General features: G+C 49.6%; 1 long non-coding RNA gene across 1 annotated transcript; it reads right to left on the reverse strand.

Annotated features, from left to right (window-relative positions):
* Positions 1 to 792: 792 nt before the first annotated feature.
* LOC110342611 lies at positions 793 to 3009 on the reverse strand. The gene is made up of 3 exons (XR_005871018.1): positions 2654 to 3009; positions 2083 to 2189; positions 793 to 1094 (listed from the first exon to the last, which is right to left on the reverse strand). It is a non-coding gene; the product is annotated as an uncharacterized LOC110342611 (long non-coding RNA).
* Positions 3010 to 17926: the final 14917 nt, after the last annotated feature.

Below are 17926 nucleotides of genomic sequence, written 5' to 3' on the forward strand. Positions count from 1 at the left end.
GACGTGCAAGTGTAAGCCAAACCCTTTCCTCCCTAAGTTGCTTTTTGGTCACGGTGTTTTATCACAGCAATTGTAAACCCAACTAAGACCGATATGGTTACACTGCTTGCAATCCCAAAGCTGGGGAGACACAGGAGATCTCTGGGGCTCACAAGCTTGCCAGACTAGTTGAGTCAGTGAGCTTTAGGTTCAGTGATTTTATCACCGGGGCTGGAGAGATGGCATAGCACTTAGGTGCTTCTACTGTTCTTCCAAAGGACCTGAGCTCTGTTGTCAACTACTATATTTGTTGATTTACAACCACCTGTAACTCCAGCTCAGGAGGTACCCAAGGGCTGACTGCCTCTGTGGGTACCTGCCCACATGCAAACACACATCATACACACATTACTAAAGATAAGAAAAAATAAATCTCTAAAAAATGTGGTAGGAAGCACCTGAAGAAGACACTGGATGTTGACTTCCGGCCTCTGCCTGTAGGTGCACATAATACATGAACTACACACACACCGCACGCATACTCACACACACACACCACATATACACATACCACACACATACTCACACATACCACACACCCACACACATACTCACACACACCACACACATGCACACACCAGACACATACACATACCACACACACACACATACTCACATACACCACACACATGCACACACCACACACACACATGCATGCACGCACAGAGTGGAGATTGAAAAATAAAGAAGTAGAGGGTGAAGAGAAGGAAGAGGAGAGGCAAAAATTGGAACTGCTAGAGATGGAAATCAGTATTTAAAGATTTTCACTAGTTTAATAGCATATTGATACAATATCAATACATTTAATGCCATGGCAGGCATCATTCAAACTGAAGAACAAGGAAGGGAAAAAAAACAGATAAGAGTATGGGGAGCCAGGGGTAACTGGACACAAAAGCAAACACAGGAATCAAAAATAACCACACCAAGTTGGGTGGGTGATGCCTCAGGGGTAAGGCACCTGCTCCAGAGGTATCCACTGGGAACTTTGGGAGAGTCCCACCTTAGGCATCATGTCACTGGGGAATCGGTGCTCTCCCCCAGAGTTCTAGGTCCTGTGAGTAAAAGAATTCAGACATAGACTGTGGGAGGCACCAGGAGAATTTTATCAGTGTTTGAGAGAAAACAACAGGGCAGGCTAGAAACTTCGACAGCCACTGGGAAGAGGGATGCGGACGGAGGAAGGGAGGCCATGCCTTGACATAGGCAGCATGTTCAGCAATTGGAGGCCAGCACATGGCCGCATGCTGGTAAAGCCACACGTGGAAGGGATCGGTGGTGCAGAAAAAGAGAAAGCTCAAAGTGCCAGAGAAAGCATGCTTAGACTGCAGCAGTATCCAAAAGAGACAGGAGAGTGAGAAGAGGCGCGTGTTGGCCCATCAGCGTCTTTCCCTCCGTGGTAGGGCTGTCAGTGATCTCCCTGCCCACATCTCTGCTCTCTGCCATTTGACAGCAGCTGATAACTCACTCATGGCAGAGCCCAGAGCAATCGAGTTGCCTTTCTCCAAGGGTGACCCAGTCACTCTGCTCAACTCATTTGGTCTGGATCACACACTTGAATCAGAAAGTCTGGATTCCGGCTCAGTGTAGATCACAATCCTCCCCCTTGGGTAAGAAGGGTGGAGAGAGATGGTCTCCCAGCACACAGATGAGAGCTGTTGAACAAGCCACCTCCAAACACAGCTTGGAATACACAGACTTGCTTCATCTTTGCTACTCTATAAGGAAGACTTATTGTTTGTTTATTATTTGCGAATGGTCTCATGAGGCTTAGGCTGGTTCCAAACTCACTATATAGCCAAGGATGACCTGGAATTTCTAACCCCCTGCCTCCCCTTGCCCAGTGCTGGGGACAAAACCCCGGCCTTCCGTACACATGAGGCAAGGACTCTACAGAAACTTTCTCAGTGTTTCCCAGTATACAGACAGGAAATGGAGACACAGAGTCATTAGCTTATGCTTCACCCCATAGCAAGTGCAGGGCAGAGCTGAGATCCAAACCCACAGTCTGGTTCTCTGGGGTTCCATTCTCAGCTGCCTCACCTGGCCTGGGGCAGAGACAGATCTCCAGGAAGGACTCCTCCCTTATGCCGGGAGTCCTCAGTGCTGCTGCTCCTGAACTCCACCCAGCCTGGTCAGTAATGTCTGTGCTGCCAGAGGAAGAGAATTTTGGCAAAACAAAACAAAACAAAACAAAAAACCAACCAAACAAACAAAAAACAGATGTCATGGCTGCCTCCATGGGGGCTGGGGGTGTGAGGTGGGGGTGCATGACCCAGTGCTTGGACTCTGAGCCCCACTAGTTTCCTGTAGTAGTAAACCGTCTTTGGAGTGGACGACTCTTGGCTGTACCCTGCCAGTTGTCACCTCCACCCTCTCTTTAGCCTTCTACGTGTCCCCCACCTCAGCCTCACAAGGACACTTGTCACTGGATTTAGCACTCCCCAGGGAATCCAGGAGGATTAGCAAAGGCTATTTTTTCAAAATATGGTTCCATTAAATAAGGTCCTAGTCACAGGTTCTGAGAGATCAGGATACAAGCGTGTGAGAGAGAAAGACACACACACACACACACACACACACACACACACACACACGGTACCTCTTTTATTACCTTGTATCTTTCTCTTTTGTTTTGCGGTTTCTGGAAGGTACATGTTGCTGGCTTCTGTGGTTATTTTCGCCTAACAGCTGTGTTTCCGGCAAGCAGCTGAGGGGTTCTTCTGACTCAGCAAAACCAGAGTGGTAACTGTCAAGAAGCCGCTCAGGCGGGGCTAGAAATAAAGATGCTGTTCCTCCAGCATCACTGCTCCCGCGCCCACCCCCCAACTCCTTTCACTTCCTTTCCCCGTGGGTACCTTTGAAAGCCTCATAAAGTGCTTTTTAAAACCTGCCTCAACCTGCCTGCTCCAGGCCTGGATAAAAGTGGCCCTTGGCTAGGCTTTGCACAAACAGCAGATTCTGGAAAAGGAGACCTCCCCCTCCTCCCCCTCCTCCCCCTCCTCCCCCTCCTCCCCCTCCTCCCCCTCCTCCCCCTCCTCCCCCTCCTCCCCCTCTTCCCCCTCCTCCCCCTCCTCCCTCTCCTCCCCCTCCTCCCCCTCCTCTCCCTCTTCCCCCTCCTCCCCCTCCTCCCCCTCCTCCCCCTCCTCCTTCTCCTCCTTCTTCTCTCTCCATCCTCCTCTATCTCCTCCCTCCTTCTCCTCCTTGGAAGACTTGAGTGTCTTTTCCCATGGGAGGGGTGAAGTAAAAGCAGGGGCAGTGGGCCCTCTGTGACTTTCCAGGGTGTGGCCTTCCTCAGGCTGCTGCCCCAGGAGCCTGGGGACATCCACCAGCATGCACTTGGCTGAGTTTCATGGGGGCCATTTGGCAGCTTGTTTTTGTCCACCCACTGGCCCAGGATTCTCACCCCCAACTTCGGACAGGAAGGGAATGAGATGGGAAAGGAATCCTGGGGCACCTAGGAGCCTGCAAAATGCTCCCATGCAGTGGCTGCGAGACAGCTGCCCTCTGAGCCACGATGCTGCTGTTCTGAGAAAGAAAAGGAACAAATAATTTTAGCTCCTTCCTACGCATCCCTTGCAGCTGCTGATTGACTAACCGAAAGAGGCTGTCTGTCTCAACCCCCACTCTGAAGCTTGTACCCATGGAGCCCAGCTAACCCTTCTTGCAAGGGACTCGTGCAGGATCTCACCTGATGGGGGTATTGACTACTCAAGGAGGACGCCACATTCAGTTCAGCGTGTGTGTGTGTGTGTGTGTGTGTGTGTGTGTGTGTGTGTGTGTGTGTATTTGTTTCTCTTTGCCATCCTGAACCAAGATGGCGTTGGGAAGTATTGCCCCATGGGCTTGGGTTCCTGGAATTTCTCACTAAGGAACAGCTTGGACGCTGAAGCCAGCAGGGAGCTCCCAAAGCCATTGGTTTAATGGTACAGTTTGTGGAAATGAAGAAGTTGCTGACAGGGACGAAGTAAAAGACTGGAACAGAGCGCTGAGCCCTGCGGGACGGGTTCCGGCTAGAGACATGAGTTCCCGTCCTCTGTGACTGCAGAATGCCTCTGGGCAGGGAGTGTTCCTGCAGTGGAAGTGCGATGCTCGCCTGGATGGGGAGCCCTCTGGGTCTCAGTTTCCTTCCCTGGAAGAGGAGAAATAAACCCCCCGCCCCGCCGCCACCTACTGCTCCCCACCCTTCCCTTCCTTTTTTCCCAGAGCTAGCTTTGAACTCACGACATAGCAGAAGGTGATCTCTGACTTCTCATTTTTCGACATCCAATCCTGAGTGCTAGGATTACAGGCCTGGGATAGGAATGGGACCTACAGCAGGCTTTCTTTTGGGCCTCAGAGCTATATTATGGGGCAGGACCCTTATCGGGGAGAGGGGCTGAGGGCAGAGACCAATGGTAAAGGGCATGCTGAACATGTGTGAAGCCGTGGGCTTCATTTCTACAAGTGGGGAGGGGCATATTAAACTCTAAACCAGTGAATTCCAAATGCGATTTTGCATTGCTCTCCCCACGTCTGGAGGCGTTCTTTGCAGGTGTTTCTCTTTGTAGCCAGTGATTCTGAAAGTCACATGACACCCAGGGCAGGCCCTCCACAAGTCTTCGTGAAGATCCAGCACCCCAGACCCGATCCAAAGTGAGGACAGAAAAGTGGGCGTGGGTGGGAGGTGGGGCGCTTGACATAGCTCAGAGTTGAGGGTGGTTCCTTCTGCCGATACCCTCCCCACTCAGGGTCCCCTTCCTCTGTGTGGTCATCGGTAGATCAAATGTCCCTGCTGGGTCTCCCGTCCGTGCCACTGTCGTCATGAACATTCCCTCTTTGCAAATTTTGGAACCCACTTGAGCACACTCCCAGGACCCCTGTTTCTGTTTACACTACGCAGTTACTGCCTGCTCGAGGGCCCTCTTGTGTCTCTGTGTTGTAGCTATTACTTTCCTCTATTCCTAAAGTCCTTCCAGCCCACTTTTCTGGATCGGGAAACAGTGTTACTCTGAGCATGGAATTAAAAACCAGTGTCCATGGAAGAGTTGTCCATCTCCAAGTCGTTCCTGCTGTTTAGAGTTTCATTGCATTCTTAAGCTCGTCTGAGATGATACATGCAAAACCAGTGGCTTGGGATCGAGTTCTGTCTCCTGTGTCCTATCTAACATCTGCAGATATCACTTCGATTATCCCCTAGTCACAGACACGGAGGCCACCTCTGGATCCCTGCTATGATGAACAAGCCCACCACCACCACCGTCATCCCGAGTGTTCCTTGTGACCCTCTGCAGGCATCTAGAGAATGCACGCCTCTGTATGGTGGACCTAACTCACGGGACCTCAGGGTGTGAACTTGTTTGGACACAGGATATATCTTGTTAAGGTGAGGTCAGGTTGGAGGACGGAGGGCCTATGCTCCAACTGACTACTGTTCTTGGAAGGAAAGCAATGCAAGTATGCAAACACTCTGGAGAAGCCATGTGATGGGGGAGGCAGAGACTAATGATGCAGCGGCAAGCCAAGGAATACTGGGGATCGATGGCCACCATCAGAAGCTAGGGAGAAGCAAAGGAGGGGTCTACTTAGAGACTTGGGGGGTAGTTAGTTCCCTTCTGACACGGATTTCGCTGATCTTTTATCAGCCAGGTTTCTCTAGAGAAACAGAATTAACAGGATGAATTTATACATTAAGATAATGTATTAATTCAGCTTAGTTCAACATAGTGACTACAGTTGAATCACACCTGAGAGACTGAGAACCCAGTAGGTTCCCAGTCCTTGAGGCTGGGAACCTCAGCATTTGGAATAGTATCAAGGTGGCTCTAACTGGAGAGGCTGAGAACCCAACCGTTGCTCAGTCCATGATGCTTAGCTCCTCAGCAGTCCAATCTAATACTGAAAACCTGGAAGGTTTCCAAAGAATTCTGGTCTTTGGTCAACAATGGAAGCCTGGAAAGGCTGGTCCTGATATCACTGAAGGAGTCAGCAGCAGCAACAATAGAGTTAACCAACTTAGCAGTGAGAGGGAAGATAACTATCCATCTATCCTCACTTCCACTCATCCACCCACCCATCCATCCATCCATCCATCCATCCACCTGTTCACCCATCCATCCTTTTACCCATCAACCCACCCAACTATTTGTCCATCTGTCCATCATCCATCATCCACCCACCCATCCATCTATACATTCATCCATCTACCCACCCACCCGTCTGTCTGTCCATCCATCCATCCATCCATCCATCCATCCATCCATCTGTCTATCATCCGTCCAGTCATTATCTATTCATTGCCTATCTATCATCCACCCCAGGTCCATCCATTTATCTATCCATTATCCTCCTAGTGTCTATCTATCCTTCCTTGTATTCATCTATCTACCCATCCATCATTCATGCATATATCTATTCATCCATCTATCATCATCTATCTATTTATCCATCTTTCCTTCCATTCATCTATTCATCCATCCATCTATGCAGCCATCCTCTATCTATCTATCTAATCTATCATTTATCCATTTATCTATACATGATCCACCTAGTATCTAGTCATCCTACCATTTGTTCATCTATCCACCCATCCTTTATTAATCCATCCATCCATCCCATACATCTTTCCACTTCTACTGTGTGTCTTCCTTTACGGCTAGAATCACAGTAATAATAATAAAAACAAATGGAGAGGCTTTCTCTGTTGTGAACTCATCGTTGGTGAGGGAAAGTCAGACATTAAACTAATGATAAGCAGGAAACCTAATGGCTGGGGTCCTTGGGATCCTGAACATCTTCAGAGCACAGTGATCCTGATGCTGGTGTCTGGGAGAATGGAAGCGTGTGTATGCCAAGCCCCACTCTCGGCAGGCAGGTGCATGGTCCGAAAGGAGGAAAGCAGCTGACTTCCTGGTGTGTGGAGGAGGAGGATGGCCCAGGGTGTGGCTTTATCACTGTGCTGGAGCCTCGGTGTACCTTGCCTCTGTGCCTCAGTGGGGTCCCTCGTAACAGATTGGGGCTGTGACCCCTTTGAGGCCATCCTGGTTCCTTGTTTGTGCCAATCCCCACTCCACAGAAGGAGTGAGAAGCAGTACAACTCCTCCAGAAGGGCTTGGAGGTCCTGAGAGGGAACTCAGCTGTGTAAACCGATTCATTTTTTGCTATTATTCAAAATTCCCACAAATTAATAACACACAAGGCAGAAAAAAAGTAATGGCTTCATGTTCCATTCTCTGGGTCTTAATAGCGTAAGTCTTCCTGGGGCTGGGTGGGTGAGATGTGAAGCTATAGATGTTTGTCTAGTTCACACTGGAACTCTGCAGGCAGCAAGATGGATTGCAACAGAAGTCACAATGGAGAAGCTGCTTTCAAGGTCACTCAGTGAGACAGAGAGCCTAGGCCAAGTGACAGGCTTCCTACCTCTTGGCCCACTGGCAGGCTTGGTGTAGGGAAACCAGGCAGGCAGGCAAGAAGCTTTGCTGTAATTGGGAAGGCCCCTGAGAGCTGATTTCTCCCTTGCAGTTCCGCAGAGTGGAACTTGAACTTGGAGCTTGTTAGGTGGTGGTCTGTTGTCGTGCAGACTGTGAAAACAGTCAGCTGCATTTCCATCCCTCTTGGGAGGGAGGGAGAGAGAGAGAGAGAGAGAGAGAGAGAGAGAGAGAGAGAGAGAGAGAGAGAGAGAGAGAGAGAGAGAGAGAGAGAGAGAAGAGAACACCCGATCAGGCCTAAAAGAGCTGGTCTGAGATCCATCCACTCAGGGTTGTCAATAACTGGTTTTTACGGATGCGCAGATTCACAGGGCTATATTTTAGTGTCTCTACATCGATCGAGCTATCATTTCAGCTCCATAGCTCATAGCTAGAAAGCAGACTACAGACACCCCACATTATGACGCTGCCCTCCTTGTTCAGGACACCATATTCCATTAGGAGCAGAGCTTGATGGATGGTCCTGATGTTGTAATCTTGCTAAGCAATTACAGTGCCATCCTATTAGTGGGAGACCACCGAACACACACACACACTCTCTCCTATACAAGCAAGACTCTGAGTATGAGAAAGATCTGGGTAGACCCAGTGCAGGCGAGCAAGTCTGAGGGGTCAGCCTTCTGGGTACAACCAATTGTACCTCAAAAGCCCTTGGAAGGTCACAGGTCCTCTGCATGGTCTAACCTCAGCAAGCATGGAGAGTTAACTACGGGGCTCAGTGGTACAGAGATGCAATGGCCTTGAGCTATAATTCCTGCCTCATATAACTTCTGAACCTCTTAAAAGGGGGAATTGATGATAGATCATAGATGGGTAAAGCAAAAACTAACTGATCAGCAATCAGCATGGCAGCCTGAGCTCATCGCCGTTTAACTATAACCAAATGAACTTCCACAGGCTTAGCCATTGGTGGCGGGGGTGGGGGTGGGGGGAGGACGGGGTTGGGGGGTGGAGGGAGGTTGGGGGTGGGGGGGTGGGACAGGATGACGACGATGACTGACTTTTCTTGCTCACCACAGGAGATGTCACTAACTCATGACATCTGTTAAGGCTTGAATAGCCCCTACCCTAAGAGACATGCTAAGTTCTAATGCCCCAAACTGGTGAATAACAGCTTTTGTAAATAAATGTAGTTAAATGAGGCCTTCCTTCTCCTCTCCCCTTCCTCATCCTCCTTTTTCCAATACTGGGAATCGAACCCAAATCTCCACACATGCCAGGCAAGCACTCTGCCACCGAACTACAGCCCCAACCCTCCTTTCCATTTTGATTTTGAGAGTCTCACTAAGTTGGTCTTGAACTATGAAGTCTAGGCAGGCCTTGAACTTGTGATCCTCCTGCCTCAGCCTCTGGAATAGGTAATAGAGAAGGCCTGAACTACCAAGCTTGATGCTTCCTCAATGAGGTGGGGAGAATTGTGGCAAATCTGTGGGGGGCACACACATCTAGAGAAGATGGGGACAGAGTGGACATGCTGCAGCCACAGCCACACAGATGCCAAAGCCAAGCTCCTCCCTGAAGACTCTGCAGGGAATGTGGTCCCGTTGCCCTGGATTTCAGAGCTCCGGTGGCTGGATCTGTGAGGGAATAAATTCATGTCAGAGCCAGCCACAGCGGGTGAGCACAGCGGGTGAGCGGATGGTCCACAGCCTCAGAGATGGGCTCAGTGCCTTACCCTGGCCCTCCCCACGGTGCTCTGGGCAGTTCCTGCTTGCTCCATCCTAGTGGACATTTAGGGAGAAACTTGTTTGTTATCCCCTACTCTAGGAGTCCAGAGAGCGGCCATGCCAGGGTCCCTGGGGAGAGGGAAAAGGCTAGACTTTGAAGGAAGTGGGGAGCACATAGTCACACAGGCCATGTGATGGCATTCATCTCCATCTCCACCTGTGGACAGCGGTGAGGTCACCTGAGGGCAGGTCTGCCTTGTAGACACACCACGGGATGTATACACACGTACGTGCACGCGCACACACACACAGACACACACACACTTGCTCATACATGCACATGCAAAGCACGCACACACAGAGCTATTCTGGGCATGCTCATCAGCGGTTAATTTTAATCATTCTCAGGCTCGCATCTCAAATCCCAAACACTTTGGTGTGTGCAGTCTCTGAATACTCACCAAAAATAGTCCTGGAAGAGAAACACAGGAGCCCAGAGTCCGGCTGACGGCAATTTGACTCAAGTTTCTACTTCTTGAATTCCTTCAATACAGCACAGTACGGGACGTTTTATTTTATTTGTTCTCTCTCTCTCTCTCTCTCTCTCTCTCTCTCTCTCTCTTTCTTTCTCTCTCTCTGTGTGTGTAGGTGTGTGTGTGGTGTGTGTATATGTGTGTGTATGTGTGAGAGAGAGAAAGGAGGGGGGAGAGGGAAAGAGAGACCATGTGTGCAGGTGCTCTGGAGGTCCGAGGAGGTTTGTTTTATAAGCTGGGTCTGAATTTACAGATGGTCACAAGCTGCCCAACATGGGTGCTGGGAACTGAACCCCTTTCCTCTGAAAAAGCAGCCAATGCTCTTAACCACTGAGACCCCTCTCTCTCGCCCCCAAGTTTAGCTTCTAAACTAGGCACAATGAGAGATTAGACACAGTAACAAATGATAATGCAGTTCCGAGAATTATGTTGTCGTGGTAATTATTAAAAGCTTATGAATTTTTTAATCTCTGGAATTTCCCACATCATGTTCTCAGACCACAGTTAGCCTTAGGTAACAGAAGCTGTGGGTGCAGGGAAGCAGGGATGCTAACACGGACCTCAGGTCTCCCGTGCAGGAAGCAGAACCAGGTGGGATCTCACTGCCACGCATACTCACTATCTCTGTCTTTTCTCTTGCTACAGTTTATTATTATTTATTGTTGCTGGGAAATCCTATTGTTGAACTTTCATATCATAACTGAATGTGTTACAGGACTACAATATAATGTCCAAATTTTATCTTTGATTCATTTTTTGTGGAGGTAGCTGAGGCTAGCATTTGAGATGGGGGACTCATGTAGCTCAGGCTGGCCTCCATCTTCTGAGTGCTGGGATTATAGGTGTGCACCACCATGTCCAGCTGGGGTTTTTTCCTTTTTTCAATTTTGCTTCATTTTTTTTTCTGGGCTACAAGGATGACTCAACAGTTATCTGTTCTTCCAGAGGACACAGGTTCAATTCCCAGCATCCACATGGCAGCTCACAACCACCTGTAACTCTAGTTCCAAGGGACCCAATGCCTTTTTCTGGCCTCCACAGGCACCAGGTACATGGTATACGGATATATATGCAGGCAAAACATAAATATATATATAAATATATCAAATACAATGATTAAAAATCACCTTTTAAATTTTTCTTTTTTGTTGTTGTTTCTTGGGCTTTTGTTTTGAGACAGTGTCTCTCTGTATAGCCCTGGCTGACCTGAAACTCTGTAGACCAGGCTGGCCCCAAACTCTCTGAGATACACCTGCCTCTGCCTACTGGGATTAAAGCCATTTCTTTCTTTTAATTTGTTTGTTTGTGTGTGTATGTGTGTGTACATGCACACATGTGCAAATACACACACGCACGCACACATGTACATATGCCATGATGCCAACGCGGTGATCAGAGGACAGTTTGCAGAAGCCAGTCCTTTCCTGCCACGTGGATCCCGGAAACGAAATTCAGGTTGTTCACGGTCCCCTTGGCTTGCTTTTCCTATACAACCCAGGGCCACCTGCTCAGTGGTGGCCCTTCTCCCAGTGTGCTGGGCCTCCTGGCATCCATCACTGATTTAGAAAATGCCCCTCAGGCTTGCCCCCGAGTCAACCGCACGGAAGCACTTTGTTTTGCTATGTTTCGTTTGCCTCGGTTGAGGTTCCCGCTTCCCATACGATCTTAGCTTGATAAACAGACAAGTGGAAACTGACCAGCATACCCACGCACTCTGAAACTGTGTCAGGTGCTGAGAGTCACATTTGAACTTGAGATCAGCCCAGTTTGGTTCCAGGGTCATTAGCAAGAAGTTCCACGAGGATGCTGAGGGCTTAGATGCCATATGGGGTCATACAAAGGCTAAAGATCGGGGGGGGGGGGGGGGGGGTTCCAGCTTGGGACCTGTCAGAATGCAGTGGGCTCAGGAAGGGCTGGGGGAGCCGGCTCACCGCCAAAGGCCACCCAGAAAGGATGTGGAGGTCAAAGGTGACTTGACTTCTCAGGGAGCCACGTTCAGGGTAATCTGAAGGAGGGCGCTGCTTCAGCCAGGTCTGAAGCAGCGTCCAGGGTTGGTCCCCAGGGCTGGGCCGGCTGGGCTCAGCAGTAGCCCTTTCCTTCCAGAGAGGTCTGTCTTAACCCCCCCATTTAACTCTCCCGCAGTGTAAGTCTTGAACTGTGTAGCCTCTTGCCTTCTGGTTCTACTCCCCTCTGCCTCTGCTTTACAATCAGCAAAATGGGTGCAACAGTAGCATTTGTTTCTTGGGAGGTAGAAGGGGTCAGAGGAGATGACGTGTGGAAGGCTCCTGGGCACATGAAGTGTGTGCATTGTCAGTCAGTCTTCCCTGGGCTGGTACTCCCCCTACCCACCAGTCATCAACAAGGACCCCACAGCACTCCTGGTTCGTTTTATGCCAACTTAACACAAGTTAGAATCCCTGGGAAGAGGGACTGTCAACTGAGACAATGCCTCCATCTGATTAGCCTGTAGGCAAGTCTTAATTACTGATGGATGGGGGAGGGTCCAGTCTACTGTGGGTGGGGCCATCCCTGGGCTGGGAGTCCTGGGTTCTATAAGAAAGTGGGCTGAGCGAACCATGAGGAGCAAGCCAGTGGGCAGCACCCTCCATGGCCTCTGCAGCAACTCCTGCCTCCAGGTTCCTGGCCTGCCTCCCTCAGTGACAGATGTGATATGAAACTGTGGGGTGACACTAACCCTCTCCTCCCTTAAGTTGCTTTTGGTTATGGTGTCTATCACAGTCCCAGCAATAGAAACCCTAAGACATTGTCCTGGTGGCTTTAATCCTGATGACTGGCCACGATAGTAGAAGGAGTTGTAAATGAAACCATTTTAAAATGAGGAAAGCCGGGCGTTGGTGGTGCACGCCTTTAATCCCAGCACTCGGGAGGCAGAGGCAGGCGGATCTCTGTGAGTTCGAGGCCAGCTTGGTCTACAAAGTGAGTTCCGGGACAGCCTCCAAAGCCACAGAGAAACCCTGTCTCGAAAAACCAAAAAATAAATAAATAAATAAATAAATAAATAAATAAATAAATAAATAAATAAAATGAGGAAAATGAGGCTGGAGCAGGAGGCTCAGAAGGCTGAGGTAAGAGTTGAACTCAAAACCAGCCACTCCTAGAACCCAGGGGGTTTTACATCTGAGAGTCCCAAGGATGGCTTCATATGTTACCCAGGGGACATTTTTAATTCCCACAGTATGCTTTATTGTGTGTCAGGAAAATGCAAGTCTCTTCTTCGTGGCAGATATACAAATTTTCTTTTTAAAACGGATCTTTCTAGGCATGACCTGAGACACACTATGCTAAGCAGAGGAAGCCACACTCGGATGTAAACATTGCATGAACCCACTCACAGATATGCCCAGAATAAAGATCTCACTGGGTAGGAGGCAGAGATGCAGCTTCCAGAGAGGCCAGAAGAGGACCATGTGGGTGGAGACCGCTTCACGGTTGTATGGCTTAATTTGGGGGTGGCGAAGATGTATTGGAACTAAGCAGTCATCATTTCTGAACTGTTCTCTTGAAAGTGTGGATTTGGTGGCATGTCGACCTCACCTCACTAAATAAAAGCAGAAATTAAGTTTGGTAAAGGATGCTAACATTTTATTTGGGAATCAGAGTCTGGGCTAGCTCAGCTTGGCTTCGAAGTGGCTAGTTTAGCTAAGGATGATCCAGAACTCCACTTCCCTAGTGTTACGCTGAGGATCAAACCCAGGACCTTGGGCATGCTAGGCAAGCACTCTGCCAACTAACCAATTCCCTGGCCTCCACTGTCAATGCCTTTAAAGAAAAATACGAAGTCAGTAAATAGCGCAGGAGGAATGGTGGTTAAGACAAATTACTAAGGTGGTGCTGATTTGGAAAATACGGTATCGGCGCTGTACTATATCTACTTAAGGCGCAGACAGTTCCTGAGGGGCCGAGTGAAAGTCGAGTGCCTACTGCTCTCTATTTCCCTGAAGCCAGCTTAGCACTTAAAAAAATACTTGTTGAGTTTAGCTCAGCCGGCTCAGCCCAGCTTAGTTAATTGAGTTAGGACAAGCTGAGCCAGTCTTTGTAACATCGCCAGCTGGCTAGCCTGGAGGCACTCCAAGTAGAAGATCCTGAGAATCCCGTTCGCTCGTTCAACGTGGGCTCCGGAGGGGCTGCGCCTCATTTTACCTGACTCACCTGGGTCCTGCTGGCGCCTTGGGAGCCCACCTGCTTTATAATAGAGCTCTCTCTCTCTCTCTCTCTCTCTCTCTCTCTCTCTCTCTCTCTCTCTCTCTCTCTCTCTCTCTCTCTCTCTCTCTCTCTCTCTCTCTCTCTCTCTCTCTCTCTCTCTCTCTCTCTCTCTCTCTCTCTCTCTCTCTCTCTCGTGTGTGTGTGTGTGTGTGTATATAATTTGATTGCACGGCCCTCAAGTGTGAACTCGGTAGATAACAACATTGCGTTGAAAAGTCAAATGGTTGGGCACGCAGCCCTCGCCTGGGGGCTTCTTTGCTAACTGCTCTTCGGATGTACTTGACGGAGCCTGTGTGGCGCTCGCTCACGCAATCTGATTGCCTGGGTTGAACCTGGCGGAGACCTCAGCCAAATTCGTTCATCTCTGTGAGTCTCCTTTTCTCTTTTTTGTCTACGCACAATGAATAAAATAACGACAGGAGGCTCAGGGAGACAATACATGTCAAGTGCGCAGGCACGCAGCTCCTGGCGCACTGGGGCTCACGCAGGGGTGGCCCCTAATGACCTGCTGCTACAGCTGGTATGGCAGAAAGGCCTGGTGTGCGGAGACCTGCTTTCTGGGAGTGGCTGTTTGTAAACACTCCGGAGCCGAGGCAGCACGCGGCTTATGTCCAGTCTTTTGGAAGAGTGAAGCAGGCTCTGAGTGGGAGAGGGAAACAGACGCTGGCTGCTGGATTTTACCTATCGGGTGAGCCTGAGAATGGAAACCCGAGAACCCCGCATGGTGCAGAGGTCTACCCTCTGGCTCTGCTCCTGTGTGCTGCCCCACACTCGGGAAGGTGTTCATCTTGGGGTGATACAACAGGAAGGTAAGAAAGGGTGGATGCAAGTCCCACCCAGAAACCTGAAACCCCTGGTTCCTAGACAGAGGGTAGGAGGCAGTTGTGGGGACACATGGATTCTCACACTCCCTGGGTACTCCTGCTGTGCGTGGTAAACCCCAGAGAAACTGTTCCTGTTTTTCAAATTTAATCTAGAGAGGTTGTTTTGCTTTGTTTTGTTTTTGTCAAAGTGTCTGCATAAATACAAGAAACTCTGCATGGCCCAAATATCCTGATGCCACGGGCCTCTACTTCACTGGGTTCCTTCCTCCTGCCCTCCCAAGGATGCGATTAATACTCCCTGGGTAGAACTCACCAGGCACAACAGGACTGGGCACACAGGGCAGAACCACGGGGGTCGCAGAGTGTCACAAGCAGCATGGGAAGGCATGGAGCAGGACTGGAGAGCCATGTGTGCCTGCTGATTAGGAGTCTAATCAGGAGAACCCAGGAGAGCCAGGCTTTGATTCTGGAGGTTTCGGAGCTGCAACCCAGGGTCTTACTCATACCAAACAAGCACTCTCCCCCTGTGCTCTGCCCCCAACCCACCTACTGAAGATCTTCCTGTCTCCCTCTCCTGGGTGTTCCTTCACACTAGATCTTTCTCCACACTTGTCATCTGTTCCTTCCCCTTCTGGAGGAACACCCCAATCTTCTTTGGGAGAGTCTCTCTCGTCCTGTCCCTGAGGTATGTCTGGACTTGGGCTGCAACCAAAGGCCTAGAGCCCGGCTCATTCCACCCATCACCTCGATCATCACTTGAGCAAGTGAGCAGAGTCTATAACCACCCTCTAGCCCCAACCCTGGGACTTTTGCAGAAGCCACCAAGACAGATTTGACTCTGGGGAGATGTGTTAAACAGGCAGAGGTCCCATCTAAACATGAAACCAGAAGGAGGCAAACTCTAACCAAGCAGATGGGGAGGGGGCATATTCTGGATGCTCTCACTGAGGACCTGGATCCAGCCGTGGCGGAAGCCCTGTTCCACACTTTTGATGGAAATAATCCCAACCACTTTGTATCAGGCAGGAGTCCATTTATGTCATGACTGGGTCATTTTGCAACTGAAACCTCATGACTAATACACAGGGGTCACTTAACCTTTCTAACTTCCTGTTTTCCCATCTACTAAGTGTCTCTAAACCTGTATACCATTCCATTAGCAAATCTAAAAATAAAATATATCATATATGCCGTACTGAGATGACATTGGCTATGAGGTCTTTAAAGTGTTTATCAGTTGGTATGGGAGTGTGTGTGTGTGTAAGTGTGTGTGTGTATGCAGGCCAGAGGTTTTGTGTGTGTGTGTGTGTGCTCGGAGGCCAGAGATCGACACTGAGGTATCTTCTTCCATCACATTTTACCTTGTGTTTTTGAAGCAGGATCTCTCACTGAATCTGAACTTGGGTTTTACCGAGGCTGGCTGGCCCCCTAGCTCCAGGGATTCACCTATCTCTGCCTGCCTGTGCTGGGGTATTTACTACTTTTAAAGCAAACAAAACAAGGAGCGGTTGGTATCAGTCCCACTTATTGTACAAAAGAGGAAGAGTGTGACAGAAAAATGTCTGTTACCAGCAGGAGTGGAGAAAGTGGAAGGAAGCCACAGGCTAACCAGAAACACCAGGGCCATCACAAGCAGGGTCTCTGCTTTGGAGTTTACCGTTAGATTGGGGGAGAAGAAGGTGGCTGTGGTCACAAAAGTCCTACTGAGGAGGCTGAGTCAGAAGGGAGCACGAGGTCGTATAAGTCTCCATCCTGTCAAGGCCACAGAAAACCTGTAGGAGGAGTGTGTGTGTTTGTGTGTGCATGTGTACATATGTGCACGTGTTTGTACATATGTGCATGTGTGTGTGTATGACTGAAGGATGGAGGATGGTCCAGAGCAAGCTCTGGCTTCTTAGCCAACTTCATGCATGAGGCCATGTCTTCCCTGGGAGAACATTCTAGCTGCCATTGGTTTACTCAGGAGCGCTGGGAACTGAAATCCCCCACCTTCCCTGTTACAGCTGTTGCACAGAGTACATGGGGGAGGGGGATTTCCCACCTAATATTTCCCAACCACTCAAATGTTTCATTTCCCATTGTCTGCCAGCTCTCCTCAGAGCTCAACGGTCGACGTGCAGCAGACGTAGGCTGTTTCCCTGGGGTCCCAAAGTGCTATCTCTTGCTTCTCTCCCATATAGGGAAGCTGGCACCAGCAGGATGCAGACTCAGCCAAGGAGTAAGGTCTATTAGTCAGTTAGTGATGCATGACAGCGGAGGGTCTAGGCCAGGCTAGGAATGGGGCTTGGTATTGCCACTGTAGCTGTTACAGCAACAACTGTTATAGAAAGAAACTCCTTCTGTGAACCTGAACTACACATATACTCCACAACATCAACAGCTCCTCCTGCCCCACCATGATGTCAAACTTGCAATGTCGCTGCACCCTGATGTCAAACTTGCAATGTCACTGAGGGTGACAATGAACCCTTTACCCCCAAGCCCTGGGGTTACAGGTGTACCCTACCACACTTGGTTTGTCTGGTGTTGGGAATTGAGCCTAGGGCTTTGCTCAGCATATGTTAGGTCCTGAGTTCAAATCCAGTACTGAGAAGAAAGAAGATGAAGAAGAGAGAGAGGAGGGGGCAGTGACAGCTGGGCATGGTGGGATAACTTAGCTTGGCGGCCTGTACTTATAATATAGACCCTCGGGAAATTGTGGCAGGAGCTTAAGGCCAGCCTGGGCTACAAGCACCAGATGCCAGTAAGACACAGACCTGACCACAGGAGCCCACAGTCTGGGGTGGTAGCAGCAAAGACTACAAGGCAAGAGGAATTAACAGAAACTCTGTGTGTAATGCTTGGAAGGTAAGCGGGAATTGCCAGACAGGCACACGCATTCGGTCTCTCACCAGTTCCTGTGCTCTGAGCCCAGGGAGCATTCGTTCGGAGTTCTGGGCAAGGCTTGGTGCAGGGAGCATGAGCCGTTTCTGTGGGGATACCGTAGGGTGAAAAAGCCTGTAAATGTTCCTTCTCCCGGGCTGTGCTCTGCATAGCAGAGGTTGCCCCGGTAATGAGTTTAGCTCTCATGCTATTCATTCAGCCTTCCGTGAAAGCCACAAATATTTACTGAGCACTTAGGACTTGCCAAGTAGAGACTGGGGACACAGAAGTGCTTGCCATCAACCTGTCCC

Source organism: Mesocricetus auratus, unplaced genomic scaffold (assembly GCF_017639785.1).
Source record: "Mesocricetus auratus isolate SY011 unplaced genomic scaffold, BCM_Maur_2.0 Super-Scaffold_100025, whole genome shotgun sequence".
Taxonomy (NCBI): domain Eukaryota; kingdom Metazoa; phylum Chordata; class Mammalia; order Rodentia; family Cricetidae; genus Mesocricetus; species Mesocricetus auratus.